Source organism: Lepeophtheirus salmonis, chromosome 12 (genome assembly GCF_016086655.4).
Source record: "Lepeophtheirus salmonis chromosome 12, UVic_Lsal_1.4, whole genome shotgun sequence".
NCBI lineage: Eukaryota > Metazoa > Arthropoda > Copepoda > Siphonostomatoida > Caligidae > Lepeophtheirus > Lepeophtheirus salmonis.
In genome coordinates, this window is record NC_052142.2 from 10,496,097 (window position 1) to 10,510,772 (window position 14,676).

A 14,676-nucleotide genomic window follows, 5' to 3' on the forward strand; every position below is an offset into this window, starting at 1 on the left:
GCAAACAAAGTTTCCGAGACAATGACTAAGTATAGAAAAAGTGCTACAGCGAGAATAAATATTTCTAAAAGAAAATACTTTTTAACCCATTAAGGATATATCTACTTTTTACTTTTTTCTGATACAATATTAATTTTGGCGAATATAATTACATTTTTTCTTTCTTCGTTTATGTCTTTATACTGTTATTGACCAGTTTTTTGCTTTTGTTTTAATGGATTCGATCAGTTTTTAAGTCAGTTTGTAATAATTTGGAGAAGGAAAACGTTTCTATAAAAAGGATAAATGTAATTTATATATTTTCTTACAACTTAAATTGGAAAATAAATATGTCATTTTAAATTTTAAACATAATTAGGAGATACTAAGGTAAAACAATGAAATATTTTTTTGGTTTGATTTGTTTTCTTCTTACATTTATTTCCAAAGTAATTTTTCACGTAGATATATCCATGGTCCGGCTGTTTTTACATAAAAAAATAACGATTTGTGAATATATAATAGTAACTTAAATAGTAATATAATTATATATATTCTAAACTGGTAGGCTTAGCACTACTAAATAAATTTGCAAAAAAAAAAAATTAAAATATGCAAAAAAAAACCCAAATTTGTCTCAATTGACAAAAGTATGATCTCATATTTCGGAAAACATTTTACCAAGCAATATATATGAGGTGCCGATAGAATTTGGTTTCAAAATGTGGGCAATGTGTTCATCTTCATTCTTTGCATTTATATCTGGGTATTCAAACATTCGATAGCGAGGAAATATTGTTTTAAAATTTATTGTGGAAGCAAAACTTCCCCCAAATAAGACATAATATTTTTTTTTGACAACTACTTTACTATCATTTATTTTATGGAAATACTATTATCTAAAGGATGTTTAGTATCAGGTACATGTAAGGACAGACATACAGAAATGTCCTATAGCAAGAAAATACTACATAAAAAAGAAAGAAAGAGATAAATATGATTTTCGTTTATCAGACAACATTATGGTTCTTCGTTTGAAATATAAGAAAGAGTTCCATATTGCACACATTTTTTGGAGATTTTTCTGCAAAGAAATGTCAAAGATAGGACGGGGAAAAAATACATAGATATCCCTGAACCTGATTGTATCAAAAACTGTAACCCGCACATGTGTTATGTTTATACGATGGATAGGAATATGTGAACATATCGAGTAAGAATGCGTCTTACAAAAATCGTGGTGACCAATATTTTCCTATATAGTGTCATTGTCAGTCAAGAAAAGCTTATCAATTAATGAAAATAAAAAGAATAAAATTGAAATAATTAATTAAATAAATCTATAGAAACAATTATTTCAAAAGTTAAGGAACACCAAATTTGCAAGACATGCATCTACCATCAAACCAGACTTACCTTTTCGGATTTGACAGAAAAGATTACTGGATAAGTCACACACAGAAAGCAAAAGTTTGCAAGGAATACAATGGGAAAAATCACTTTATTTGATAAATGTGAAGTTGGCTTGCTTCGAAAATGCTTTAAAAATGTTAGATTCAATAGAAAAATAAAGTAAAAAAACTTATATAAATTGGTTTTAATATTTGTTGTATTTAGTTTATGTAAACATTTATCTGTATCTGTGTATGAAAGTATAGTTTATAAACTACCAAAATAAACATTTGTTAAGAAAATAAATTTTTCTCTTTAATATTTTTTATGTCTATACGGCCGATGCGTAGATAAGTAGTGACTGCAATATATGCATTTTATATTAATGTCAATTAGGGGATTTTCTGGTGCTTATAATCTGTTCTTCTTTTCTTTTTTGTGTATTTTAAGAGTCAGTAATAAATTAGCACTTCTTTTGAGGTGTCTAGGGACACTACACTGGTGACCCCGACTAAACAAATTACGACGGTGGATAGTATTCCTCATGACTGTAAAGTTAGTTAACTTAGTCACGTGTCAGTGAAACTTCCATCTTTTACTTCCTTTGGGCCGATAGGATACTTCCTTCGTATTGAAGCTCAATTTGAGTTGGCTAAAATAACTCAGGAAAGGACAACATTTAATTATCTTTGAGTGCAATTCCAAAGTCTTGGATTGTTCTTTAAACAAGTGCCTGAACTCAGAACAGACTTACTCGGACTTAAAAGTACTTTTAACAAGACTTTGTGTAGGTTCAAAGCAAACGTTTACCAACGAGCTTGTGAACCTTATTTCAAACAGGGACAACATCTCTGTTTGTGAAATGGAATCAAAGGCATAGGATCTAATTAATAAAATATTCAAGGACGGAACGGATTTTAAGGATATCCTTGTAAAACATATGGTTTTTAATTGTATTCCCACATCATCGCATCAACACCTCACACAAGGCTTTAGTGGATTATCATATGAGGAATTTATAAGATATGCAAGAACTGAGGAGGATGTAAGTACTCTCAAACTTACTTGTTATATGGAAGAGGAGCGTGATGAGGTTAAAGGAATAAATATTATCAAAAGGAATACTGAACAACATCCTCGTTTTAAGTGTAACAATAAGCCGCATGCCTGAGTCAATTACTCTAATAAAGATTCTTCTACTTCTTTTTCTTCTTCCTTCACGAATAATAATAATTTGTGTATTTGTCATAAGAGATTCTACAAGAGGTCATATCAATGTATTTCTCCCAATATTTGTTTTGATATTTCAAATTCAAATACAAAAACTAATAAGGTGTCAGGATTTCCCGACGCAAAATGATCCATTAAAGAGTATTAGTTGTAAAAACACTAGAAATATTTTCCCGAATTTATATATAAATCAAAAATTTATCAGACTTACATTCAAAGTACAAATTATTTAAAATACAGTCCTACATTACTGATTTCTTCACTAAAGCAGAGAATCCTATTATATTTTTAGTTAATACTGGTGCTAAACGCTCTTTGATACCTTTTTCCAAATACATGCGGATTATAGATTCTAAGGTTAGATTATTAGCAGCGAATAAGCAAGCCCTGAAAAGTTCTGTTTGCTCTGATCAAAGAATTAAGTTACCCAATTTGGGAACATATGCTTAGAATTTTATCGTATCAGATATAACGTTTGGGGTATTGGGATATGATTTTCTTAAGCATCATAATTTTTTAGTAGATACTTATAACAATAAATTAACTAAAAAGGTGTACCAGGTAAATATTATTTCATTTCAAACAGATTGTGCTGCATCTAGAAAGATCGTGTTTAAGCACACTGATATAAACAGAAATAATTATTTGGTGATTGTTTACGCAGTTTATACCATTCTTTCGAAAAAACCTCTGCGATTCCCCGTTTTCTATAGACCTAGACAATTTACACCTCAAAAAGAGAAATTGATAACTTGTTAAAAACATGGATTATAGAGTCTTCAAACTCTTGCTGGCATTCCCCCTCCATTTTGTAAAGAAGCAAAATTGTGAATGGCCCCTCGTTGGCGATTACAGATTAATTAATAATATTACCAAAACTGACAGGTACCTAATACCATCTATCATGACATTCAGTGAAAAAAATGGTAGGTCATCCTTCTTCAGTAAATTAGATTTGCTGTTAAGCCTATTATAAAGTACTCATGCTCGAACAGGACAAAGAAAAAACTGCTATAGCAACACCTTGTGGTTTTTTCCAGTATGCTAGGATTCCCTTTGGGCTTAAAAATGCCAAAAGTTCTTTTAAGAGAATGATAGATAAGGTTATAGGTAGCATTCATGGATGCTTTGCTTACGTAGATGATATCCTCTTATATTCGCAGAACATAAAAATAACATCACAAACTGATTGAAACTATTCTGAAGGCTTGGGAAACTTATAAACTAGGTTATAATTTAAAGAAAAGTCAATTTTGAAAGAATGATATTGAATTTCTGGGATTCACAATCTCAAATAGGGGGAATACGACCCAATGAGTAACACTTAACTTTTTTTAAATAGTTTGGCAGACCAACTAATTTTAAAAGAATGAACTAGTTGATTGGGATAGCAAATTATTAAGGAAGATTCATCCCCAATCTTGGAAAACTATTACGCTCCTTTTATCATACACTTAAAAATAAGAAAAAACCTTCACCCATATCCTAGCCACTGGTTTAGAGAAGGCTTACTTAGACTTTAAAAGCGGGTTGGACAATGTAACCACTCTCGCTAAGTATGTTCCAAATGAAGAATTAAGACTTTGTGTGGATACTTCCGACTATGGAATGGTTGCAGTGCTCAGACAAGGTAAAGGTGGTAAATTTCGACCATTAGCTTTTTAAAGTCAGGCTTTGAATGATAGAGAAGTGAAAGAGGTGATTTTGCTTGTGAGCTTCTGGCAGTACGAGAAGCTATAAGATGTTTTGATTATGTTATTGAAGGCAGGAGTGTTTCTTGCTAAACTGATCATAACCCACTGGTGGTGGCCCAATTCACTAAGACCCAAAAGGCCAATCAAGTATTATCGGTATTTTATAGAGCTGAGCGGGAAAAAAAAACATGAAACCTGCCCATATTTCAGGTAAAAATAATGTACCTGGCGATTTTATATCACAAATTAATTTGCTTGAGTTAAATTTATGGACTAGGAGCTGTAGCAGAGAGAGCAATTTGATGAAAAGGTGCAAGCTGCTTATCCCATGGAAAAATGGGTTGAAATTGATGGGCACAATATCCTTGTGATGTTAGAACCAAGATTGCGAGGCCTGTGGTGCCCAAAAATTTAGTTCCCCAATTAGTAAAAACGTTCCACAATGAGTCACATTAGGGGATGAAAAACACATTAAGAAAAATTCAAGACCAGTATTTTTGGACTCCTATGTCTTCATAAGTCGTTGTGACGTTTGCAGCAAATCAAAGAAAATGGGATTAGCCTATTTACCGTTTGAAAAAATCAAATCCCCCCCCCCCTTTTTCAATTCAAATTATTCCCCTGCAAGATTGGTTTTTGGAGAGGATATTCGATCGTCTGGTTCACTACTACATCATGAGAAGAGTCATCCTAAACAAATAAATACCGACCGTAACATCAGCAATACCAAGACAAATATTTCCAATTCTGCTTATAAAAAATTAATGAACGCTACTCATGTATATGTCTTGAATCTCCCTATTAAGTCTTTCTTTTTACCTTACTTTAGTGCACCTTATAAAGCCATTCGGAGGTTTAGAAAAAGTTTTATTATGGAGGGGAATCGTAAAACAAAATCTATTTCATTATATAACCTTAATCCAAGAAATAGTCGAATGGGGAAATTTGTAGTAACTGCAATATATTATGCATTTACATTAATATCAATAAGGGAATTTTCTGGTGTTTATAATCTGTTCTTCTTTTCTTCTTTGTCTATCTCTTATTATTGTATTTAGAAGTTATCATTCATTTCAAAATTTAACATACAGTATTTAGGAGCATTAAAGCAGCTTTCTGTCGTTAAAAATTTAATAGACATTTAACTCTAAACTAACGGGAAGATAATGGTGCAAATCGGGTATCTCAATTTTCATTTATATATTCTCTTTCCAACAAATTTCAACATCTTAATAAATAAAGAAGTGGGAAATCTCTACAATAAACGGAGATGAGGAGGAAGATAAATCAAGAAAATTTATATAAAGTTAAAATCAATAAACATTTTAATGAAAATGACAATTAAAAGAAAACGAACTCGATGAAGGATATACGTAGGAGGAACAAAAAGAAACAGAGAATAAAGAAGATTTGTCTGATGAAATGAAAATATCTGTTGAAAAAAGAAACAGAGAGTATTGAAGATTTGCCTGATAAAATGCAAAATCTTTTGAAAAAGAAGAAAAAGTAACAGAGAAAAATGAGGATTTCCCTAATGAAATGCAAATATCTGTTAAAAAGAAAAAGAAGTCAAAGAAAATTAATCAAGTGCCATCTTTGACAAAATAGTAGCATTGCTGGACATGAAAACAAGCCTGAAATGATTGAAACAAAATCAAACACTCTATATGCACAAAAAAAGTGCAAGTAGGCAAAAATAGAAAAAAATGCAGCTGGGAAAAGAATTTGATGAAGAAGAGAAATAGTTTGATAATATTAATACACATAAAGCTATTATTGATATTGAATGTTCACTATTAAATAAATACGAGGGTGAGAAAAATAGTTTTGGTAGAAATAAGTAACTTAGAATTAAATGAAGTTACTTGTATTATTTCTCTTAGTGCAGTGGGTTTTTCAAATCAATTCAGAAGAGATTATAATGGAACGAATGAACTCCTTTATTATTTTTGAAGACACCTATGGGTGCAAGCTAAAAGTTTCTTTATTTCTTTAATGGACAATTCATGAAATTTTTGGAGCTGTTTCATTGTTGTTGTTGTGTGGGTGAAGATTTGTCCCAAAATCTTAGAGTAACACTGTACGACGAAAAAATCAAATATATCTACATAGAGTTAAATGAACTTATGGTGTTATGTGGGTATGGCAAGAACAACAAAAAGAAAAGACAAGTAATGGTTGGCCTCGAATTATTGGGAGGCTGGATGGTAAAGGATTGTTTACTAAGTTCTCTGGTGATGAACATTCAAGGCCCGAATGACTAAATACCTTAATATAACAAGAAGAAGAACTTAAAGAAATCTGGAATGCAGTTAATAAATTGGCTATAAAGTATGATATCATGAAGAATGTCAGAATGGTGTTCACAATACAATATTGGAAGTTGAAAAGATTAAAACAATTATAATGGTGTTAACAAGTATTTCTGAATAGGTCGAAAAATGGATAAGAGGTGTTCAAAATGGAAAGACTGGAAAATTGACGCCGAGTTTGTTTTCAATTCAGCATGTGAAGAAGATATTGGGCATGCGGGAAATGATAAATCATGATGGATTAAACAGTGTAGTTGAAAGTTAGAGGATTGGAAACTTTTACTCTTTACCTGTTCAACTTAAGGGGACGGCGAATGGAGTAGACATGGCAATTCGATTACCTGTGCATAATAAATATTATCAGTAAAGGGAACTCCCGATGACAGTAGAATAATGGGTTTGAATGTCATATCATTCACCAATTGGTTAATATTGGGTGATAAGTGATATTAAAGATATATATAAAGAAATATAGAAAGATGAATTGGTGGATTGTAATCATTCTGAAGATATTCGTCTGTGTCCAGATGTGAAGTTGTTTAAAATTTGACAAAAATTATGTTTGCCATGATTGACTCATGGAAAAATTTAAATTAGTCAGGGGACTATGTGACATAATGTTACATAAGTTGGACAACATATTTGTTTCTTAAATCAATGATTGAAAAGTATTGTTGATGTACAGAAGGCACAATGGATCAAAGACTCGTGTGTAAGTGCTTCAATTTTCCAACAAAGCGTCAAGAAGTACTTGGAAATTGATAATGGATTATAACATCTATTAATAAATAAAATGTTAGAATTGAAGATTATTTTATTGGAGCAACATCAAGTCGAGAACTATGGAAGCAATGATTTTGGATGAAGTGAAAAATGTGATTGTAAATTTGGATGTACATGAGTTGGATCTCTAAATATGGACAATCAAGCTTTAAAAAAAAAATTAAAATTATTAGTGGAACTCTACAAGCCAGTCTCAAATGAATAAGTTGAAAATTATGAAGAGATTTGCTCCAATGAAAAAAAAAATGCTTCAGGATTTACGGTATAGTTGGTATCGATACTTTCTGAAATTATTATAATTTCAGGATTCATTTGTATATTGCTGTATAAGATACAAGCCAGTAGGCCTGTAGAGGAGTGAGGCTGAATCCTGATGGACTGTGAAGAAATAAAAAAAAAAGGCGACGCCGTCTTTTCCTCAACGGAAAAACATCTGTAGTGTCATTCAGGATCGTCCCAATCAGGATTATTGATATTATATTGTTGTTTATATCTTTCTTACATTAATTTTATTTGTATATATATAATATCAATTTAATTTCAGCAATACGGGAATGTATGTCTATAATTGTATATTATTAATGATTGTAAGTATATGTATGATAACTACTGTCAATGGGGCTGGTTTATCGCTAAGTGAGAGGTTTTTGTATCATCCTTTCATGAATCATATGTAGAATGAAAGCCCTATTATCGTGTGCGCGTATTGTGTATCACATGATGAATATGATCTGGAATAATCTAGAATGTAATAAGTAAGGCAGCACTAAACCCAAACTTTATAAATACTTCAGTCCATGTCCATGTTAAGGTAATCAACATATTATCTGCAAAATACTATAATATACAGTGCATCGCACAACTACAGGAAACTCCTCACTTTATTCACCCAGACCTATGTAAATCCTAAGTACCTAACAAACATCCCATTGTTAGTAGTCTCCAACGTAATTTATATCCAAAGATTGAATACTTCTTAGACATTTGTTAATATATATCATTTTTTAGATATAAGTAACTTTGTAGTAGCCTTTTCCACTATTGCAATTCCCTGGAATAGAAAAGAACACTACAACATGAAAGACCCAGATGTATTGGAGATACTTCAAGTCTTCAGGAGCTAAATTTAGAAAGATGATAGGCGATGCTAACTATTAACTCAGGTACTAATGAAGAACTGAGAAACGAAATGTTGAAAGCAAAAGAATACTCTCTTGATAATATTTTGGAAATTATACAGAGATACCAATCTGTTGAAGCAACAAAACTTAAATATACAGCTGGATAACTTTTCTATATTAGAAGAATTTTGATAAAACTAAAAAGACAACACCAACGCATGTAAAAAAAATGGGAAAATATTTTTTCTACATCGAAACCACCAGATAAAAAGGATAATTTGTTTCAGATATTGATCAAATTACCACAAATCCAACAAATGCAATATTGACAGGGAAATTAAATGCAAGAATGTGGAAAAAATGGTCACATTACCAAAATATTACAAAGCTCATATCAAGGAAAATCATGACAGAAAACCATCTTGGCTAACTTCATTTCATCAAAACCTTAGAATTACAGCAGAAATCACATTTTATAATCTGGATAGTCGTGTAAATTTTTAATTTGACATTCTACCCGATTCGGGAAACACTGCACCCCTGCTATCATGTGACTTAGTGAAAAAAAATTGCCTTCATTTAAATAGATCATATACCCCTACAGTTTATAATGCATCTAAGCGACAAATGAAATTCGTTGGTGTTACGGATATTAACCATTCATACTTTAAAAATCATTCATACATCAAAGCAGCTGTGATTGACGATTTAGAAAGAGAAATATTAGTTGATTGGTAGACCTTACTAAAATTAAATATTCTTCATTATTCATTCATTCATTCTTCCACTTCCAGTGGAACTGGTCGAATGGAGTGGTGATTCACTCCAGTAGAATCTCCAGTAGATATGTATTTGGAAAAACGTATGAACCATTCAGCAGACCCTTCAATAAAGAGCGTAAGACATCTAAATATTCAGGCAAAATTACCCCCACCAAATTGAAGAAAATATCAAACACGCAGACTTCCTGAAATTGATTATGACCTGGGATAATTGTGTGAACTTGAATCCTTTGGAGGAAAAGACCAGAGAAGAGTAGAGTGCAATATTATGTACGTGTTGCTCGCCTGGATGATTTATCAAAGTACGTCATTTGGTGGAAATTCAACCTAGTACTATCAAAACATTGGAGGAAGTAATTCAAAATTTGGGTAAACATTTAAAAGATAAAAAGCATATTGCGGGAACAAGATATAAATTAGTCAGATGAAAACAAGCCAATCTGATTGCCAACATAAAGAAATCGTCTATGTTGTTAAGAATATTGGTCAGGAGGATATTTTTTTATCACAGCATGCGTGTATGGGATTAGGAATTATACACATATACTTCTTTAGACACTTTAAGGAAGAATTGATTAGTAAATCTTTGGTAAAGGCAAGTATTAAACGTCATCAAACTCTAGATTTTAATATATCAGAGAAAATCAAAATGGATCTTTTACAAGACTTGATAGCCAAATTTTCAGATGAATTTACCTGGGATAAAAAACTTAAGACGATGAAATTCCCTCTGATGAAAGTAGAGCTTTTTGATTTTGCAAAGCTATTTTTTCCTCATGGATCAAGAAAAATTCAATTTTGCTTCAGAGATCAAGTTAAAACACGCCAGGAAATGGGGAAGAAAGACGTATAAAGAAGATCGACGATGAGGTGACAGAATGGTGTCATCCAATTGCTATTGTAATAAAACCTACTGGAAAAATACGGTTAACAATAGATCTTACTAAATTAAATTCTCAAGTAAAGAGATTAGTTCACCCGATGAAGACATCTAAAGAGGTTGTTTCGGAAATTAACCAAAATCAAGTTACTTTACAAAATATGATGCAGTAAATGGATATTGGCAAATGCAATGGAAAGGAAAGACCATAAAGTAATTGGATACATTTGTTCGAGAACTTACATTATGAAAATGTGTTTTAAGGTTAAAATTATTATTAATAAGTTTATATAGACTAAGTGATGTATATTTAATTAGCATATGTAAAGGGGGTGTTGTGTATGTAAAATTTATATGGTACCCCTAACGTGGGAACATTATTAAAGCATCTAGTTAGTACTTATCTAACTTTAACAGACTCAACAAATTGTATGCAAATAAAAGCGATATAATTAATATCGCAACTCGTTGGCCTGTATTAAAGCGTTAAAAGAAAGTAGTTCATCGAGGCAGCTAGACTGTAAAAGCTCAGTGTACCCGCGTTACCATTTTTTCTTATAAGATGTCGCTATTGAATTAACATTCTTACGTCACAATTCCATACATCATGTATAGAATTGTGACGTAAGCATAACATGACGTACGATGTATTTTATTAATCTCATTCAAATATAATTTAAATTATGATCCATTCAATTCTACTTACTTCATTCTTTAATAATTACGGGCATTTAATTTTATAATAGTTTCATTGGAAAAAAATATATATAATACCAGTCACATATCTGTAAGGGAATATATTCTTAGCTACATTTCATTGGTAGAAATTTTGTGTTCCCATATGTAATCTTTCATTATTATATTTTGAATATGTTTATGAAAAAATCAAGTTTTTATTTCTTATTTACTTAATATTTATGTCAATTTATTAATATAGAATAAAATTCCATTACAACCACTTTAAATAAGTAAAATTGGAGATCAACATCGGAGCAATTCCAGCCTATATATTCTTGCTATATTAGGAGTTTAATTAGGGTTTATTTCCTTCCTCTCACGGCTGCTTGCTGTTGATCTAATGAAACGTCATGGCAGCTAAGCTGCTCTCCTCCAAACATTTTTCGAACTGTTATGATTATTATGTTCAGTTTCGAGATCCTTTATTTTTATATACCGGCTGAAATGTCTTATGCATGACTTTTTTATGTGTTGCTAATTAAATTTTCACTCTTTTGGCTGTGAATTTTAAATTTAAAAAAAAATCATTCAGAGTGTTTTTACACAGTAAATTTTATATCTGAGTGTCAATCAGAGTTTCTATCATGGTTGTGGATGACTTAATTCGAAGATCCTTCTGGAATGGTGGAAATATTCTCAACTGTGTTGTATTGGTCCGTTTTTATTCGGGTTAGTCTTAAGAATGGTCCTTAGGACTGCCAAAAATACAACTTATTAAAAAAGAAGACATAAAGTGAGGTTATGTAATTAAGGGTAAAACTTCATAGGTTTTTAAGACTATGTTGGACCGGAATGAGACTCAACTAGACGGAACTGCAGTTTTTAGTACTAAATAAGTATCAAAACAACACTAGCTCTTAGTTTAGATTTAAATAATATTACCTACCTGTACGTTGAAATAAAGAAACCAAAAACTAACGTGGTCACTGATACGATTTAAAAAATGTTTTAGATGAGAGCATGTTAGTAAAACATATATGGGGTTTTTGCTCATGCCATTATATAAGTTTAAAAATTATCTTTAGCAAATTTACATCCAAAAGTATTCTCCAACAAAAGCTTAACTTTATTCATCATTTACTACCGAACATTCCCGGAAAAAATGGTCTGTGGTCCTAGTATTCCATATATAAGGCATTTCGTCACTGTTGTGGCAGTTAAGATAATTTCATTGAAGTGAAGTGCACTAATTTGGATATGTTAAGCAAAAATTGCATCATCTCGAGGCTCAAAGCGTGTTTCTACCATGCTCTGCTGTCTCAATCCACGGGATGCCCAGTATTTTGCATTTCCTCAGAAAAATTTGGTGGTCCAATGTGTTTGGATTTCAGTCTGCAGGAGAAAAGATCCAATTATTAGTAAGAATGCTAAGATTTGTGATACGCATTTTACATCCAATGATTTTGTTCGGAATCTTCAAGCTGAGTTTCTTGACTTAAAGGCTGGGAAGAAATTAAAAAGTGATGCAATCCCCTCATTCCATATTCTCTTTGCTTCTTCCAGTTCAGATGCGCCCAAATTCTCCAGAGATATTCGTAAGGAAACTGGCCAACGAAAGAGCTTGTGAAACAACTATTGGAAGCAAGTAAGGTCCAGGAAACTAGTATGCACTCGGAAACAGAGACTGATAATGCAGGGCTCATAGAAATTTGTGATAAATCACTGAGTTCCAACAATAACCTTTGATTAAGGGGAAAGCACTCAGATTCATATTTACAAATTCGATAAAGGAGTCCAGTATAAAGAAGCTTTGTTTTGGGAGCGCAAATGCAAAAAATTGAGAAAGAACTTTCTTTGACAAAAAGGGAATTAAGTCGGTACAAAACCAAGTGCAAGTTACTAAACTCATAGAAGTTAAACAAAATTTAATAAAAACCACCTTAGAAAAGAGCCACTCCAAAATCCAAGTAAGAATAGATCCCTTGAAGAATTTCAATCGAAAATTTAAAGACCTTTATCCAAATCTAGGAAAAAAGACATGTGACTTTGGATTTTATAAAGAAATGTGTATCCCTTCGATTTCATTGGTTTCTCAGGGCAGTCTTACAATCCCCTTGTGTGAGCTTTTAAAATTTTGTCATTGTCCGGAAGAACATTTCAATGCTTTTCATTGTAACCATGCAGACGCAATTGATAAGAACCCAAACGTATTTGAAAAGCTGCATGATTATCTAATTGAATTATATCCTAACTGACCTAAAGAAATCATCATTTGAAAACAAGAACAAGAATTAGAGTAAATAACCTTAATAAAAAGCTCAAACTGAAGAACACAAGTGCTAATCTGAGAAAACTTAGACAGATGTGTCAATTTACAAATTAATATTTATTATTCGTGTATGTATGTAAAAAAAATATATATGCTATAATTTTAACATATTGCTATTCTTTTATTCACCACTCTGATATCATGTAATAAAATGGCAAATTATATAGTATAAATAAAACATAGTAATATAAGCTTACATAAAGATAGTTCATTATTATTAATATGCAAATTTATGTTAATCTTTTTAAATAATTAGTTATGAAATAGATTTTACTATTCTACAAAGTATCGTCAAGTTTTATAACAATCGAAATGAGTGTTGGAAAGAATTTACTTTTATAGATATTACTATAAATATAAGGTAAATATTTTTGCTTTTTATACTTTTTGGCATGGTCCTAAGTTTACCATTTTCTACAATAAATGAATTTTAATTAAATTTTCCTTCTTGTCTTGATAGTGAAAAACAAGTTCTAGGATGTTACGCCCCGGTCAGTTTCGCCCTGGGAAGTTTCGCCCTGTTCAAGTTTCGCCCTGATACATCTATAATAGCATAAATGTATCATCCACATATAATTTAAGATTTAAAATGAGTCTGCCCCCCCAATTGAAGACATTTAATGCATTTTTGTATTCATTAGGGTAAAATGAGAGCATTTAATTCAATTTGATTGCATTTTAAAATAGCACATATCAAACATCAATGTTGCACCTTTTTATAAAGAATTCGAACCAACTTCTTTAAAACCCGTTATACTTCTGATGTGAGAAAAGAAGAAGAAAGTCTACAAACAAATAAATAATCATGAGATGAAGTCTTAATTTATCATATCGTGCCGAAGCTTGCTGATGGGAGGCGTTTCGGGAAGGACCTCTACCAATAAGGAGCACAACCGATCTGGCACCAGGAATCGCATCCTCAACTTCTTAGTGAACCAATAGATCTCCATCAGTGATCCGATCAATGACTCAGATTGGTCAACAGGGCCTCTACAACAGATCCGGTTGTACAATTTCTACGTGTTACAGCTTAAGCAGGGCTTCTTGATGCTATTAGGAAGCACTAATCCAGTAGGTCCTTGGGCCTCTTCTTGTCGCTCAAGCAGGATGTATCTCTCTTAGGACGAGAAGATCTCCGTCGAAGCCAAGCTGTCTCATGAACGACAGGTGGCTTTCGTAGGATCCCAAGGACGTGTTTTTCATAGACAAAACTAAGTAACTGGTATTGTGCACGTCCTGTTTGTCCTCATCCAGGAGGAGGGGAGGGGGGATCAAGCCAAAGCTCGGATGGTTGAGCCTCTCAACTCTTACAGCTGCAGCTTGAATAAAAGGTACCAACAAGAGTGCTCACCTTAATGTGGGCTCTCTCTCAATCTTCCTCTACTCTTTCTTCACCTATTTCGGGCAATAAATATAGTTTTGAAATTGGTTCAGAACTCATTCATTTTCATAAAATGCGTCATGTAGGATTTAAATCCAAACATATCTTTTCATTC

At 32.0% G+C, this 14,676-nt stretch overlaps 1 long non-coding RNA gene across 3 annotated transcripts; it reads left to right on the forward strand.

The window, feature by feature from the left end:
- The first annotated feature begins 1,831 nt into the window (after window positions 1-1,831).
- On the forward strand, window positions 1,832-11,132 carry LOC121126987 (uncharacterized). 3 transcript variants are annotated; one of them, XR_005867400.2, is made up of 4 exons: window positions 1,832-6,107; window positions 6,179-8,201; window positions 8,259-8,337; window positions 8,399-11,132. It is a non-coding gene; the product is annotated as an uncharacterized lncRNA (long non-coding RNA). The 3 variants fall into 3 exon arrangements; XR_005867401.2 differs by having other exon boundaries at window positions 6,184-8,201; XR_005867399.2 differs by having other exon boundaries at window positions 1,832-8,201.
- The last annotated feature ends 3,544 nt before the right edge of the window (window positions 11,133-14,676 follow it).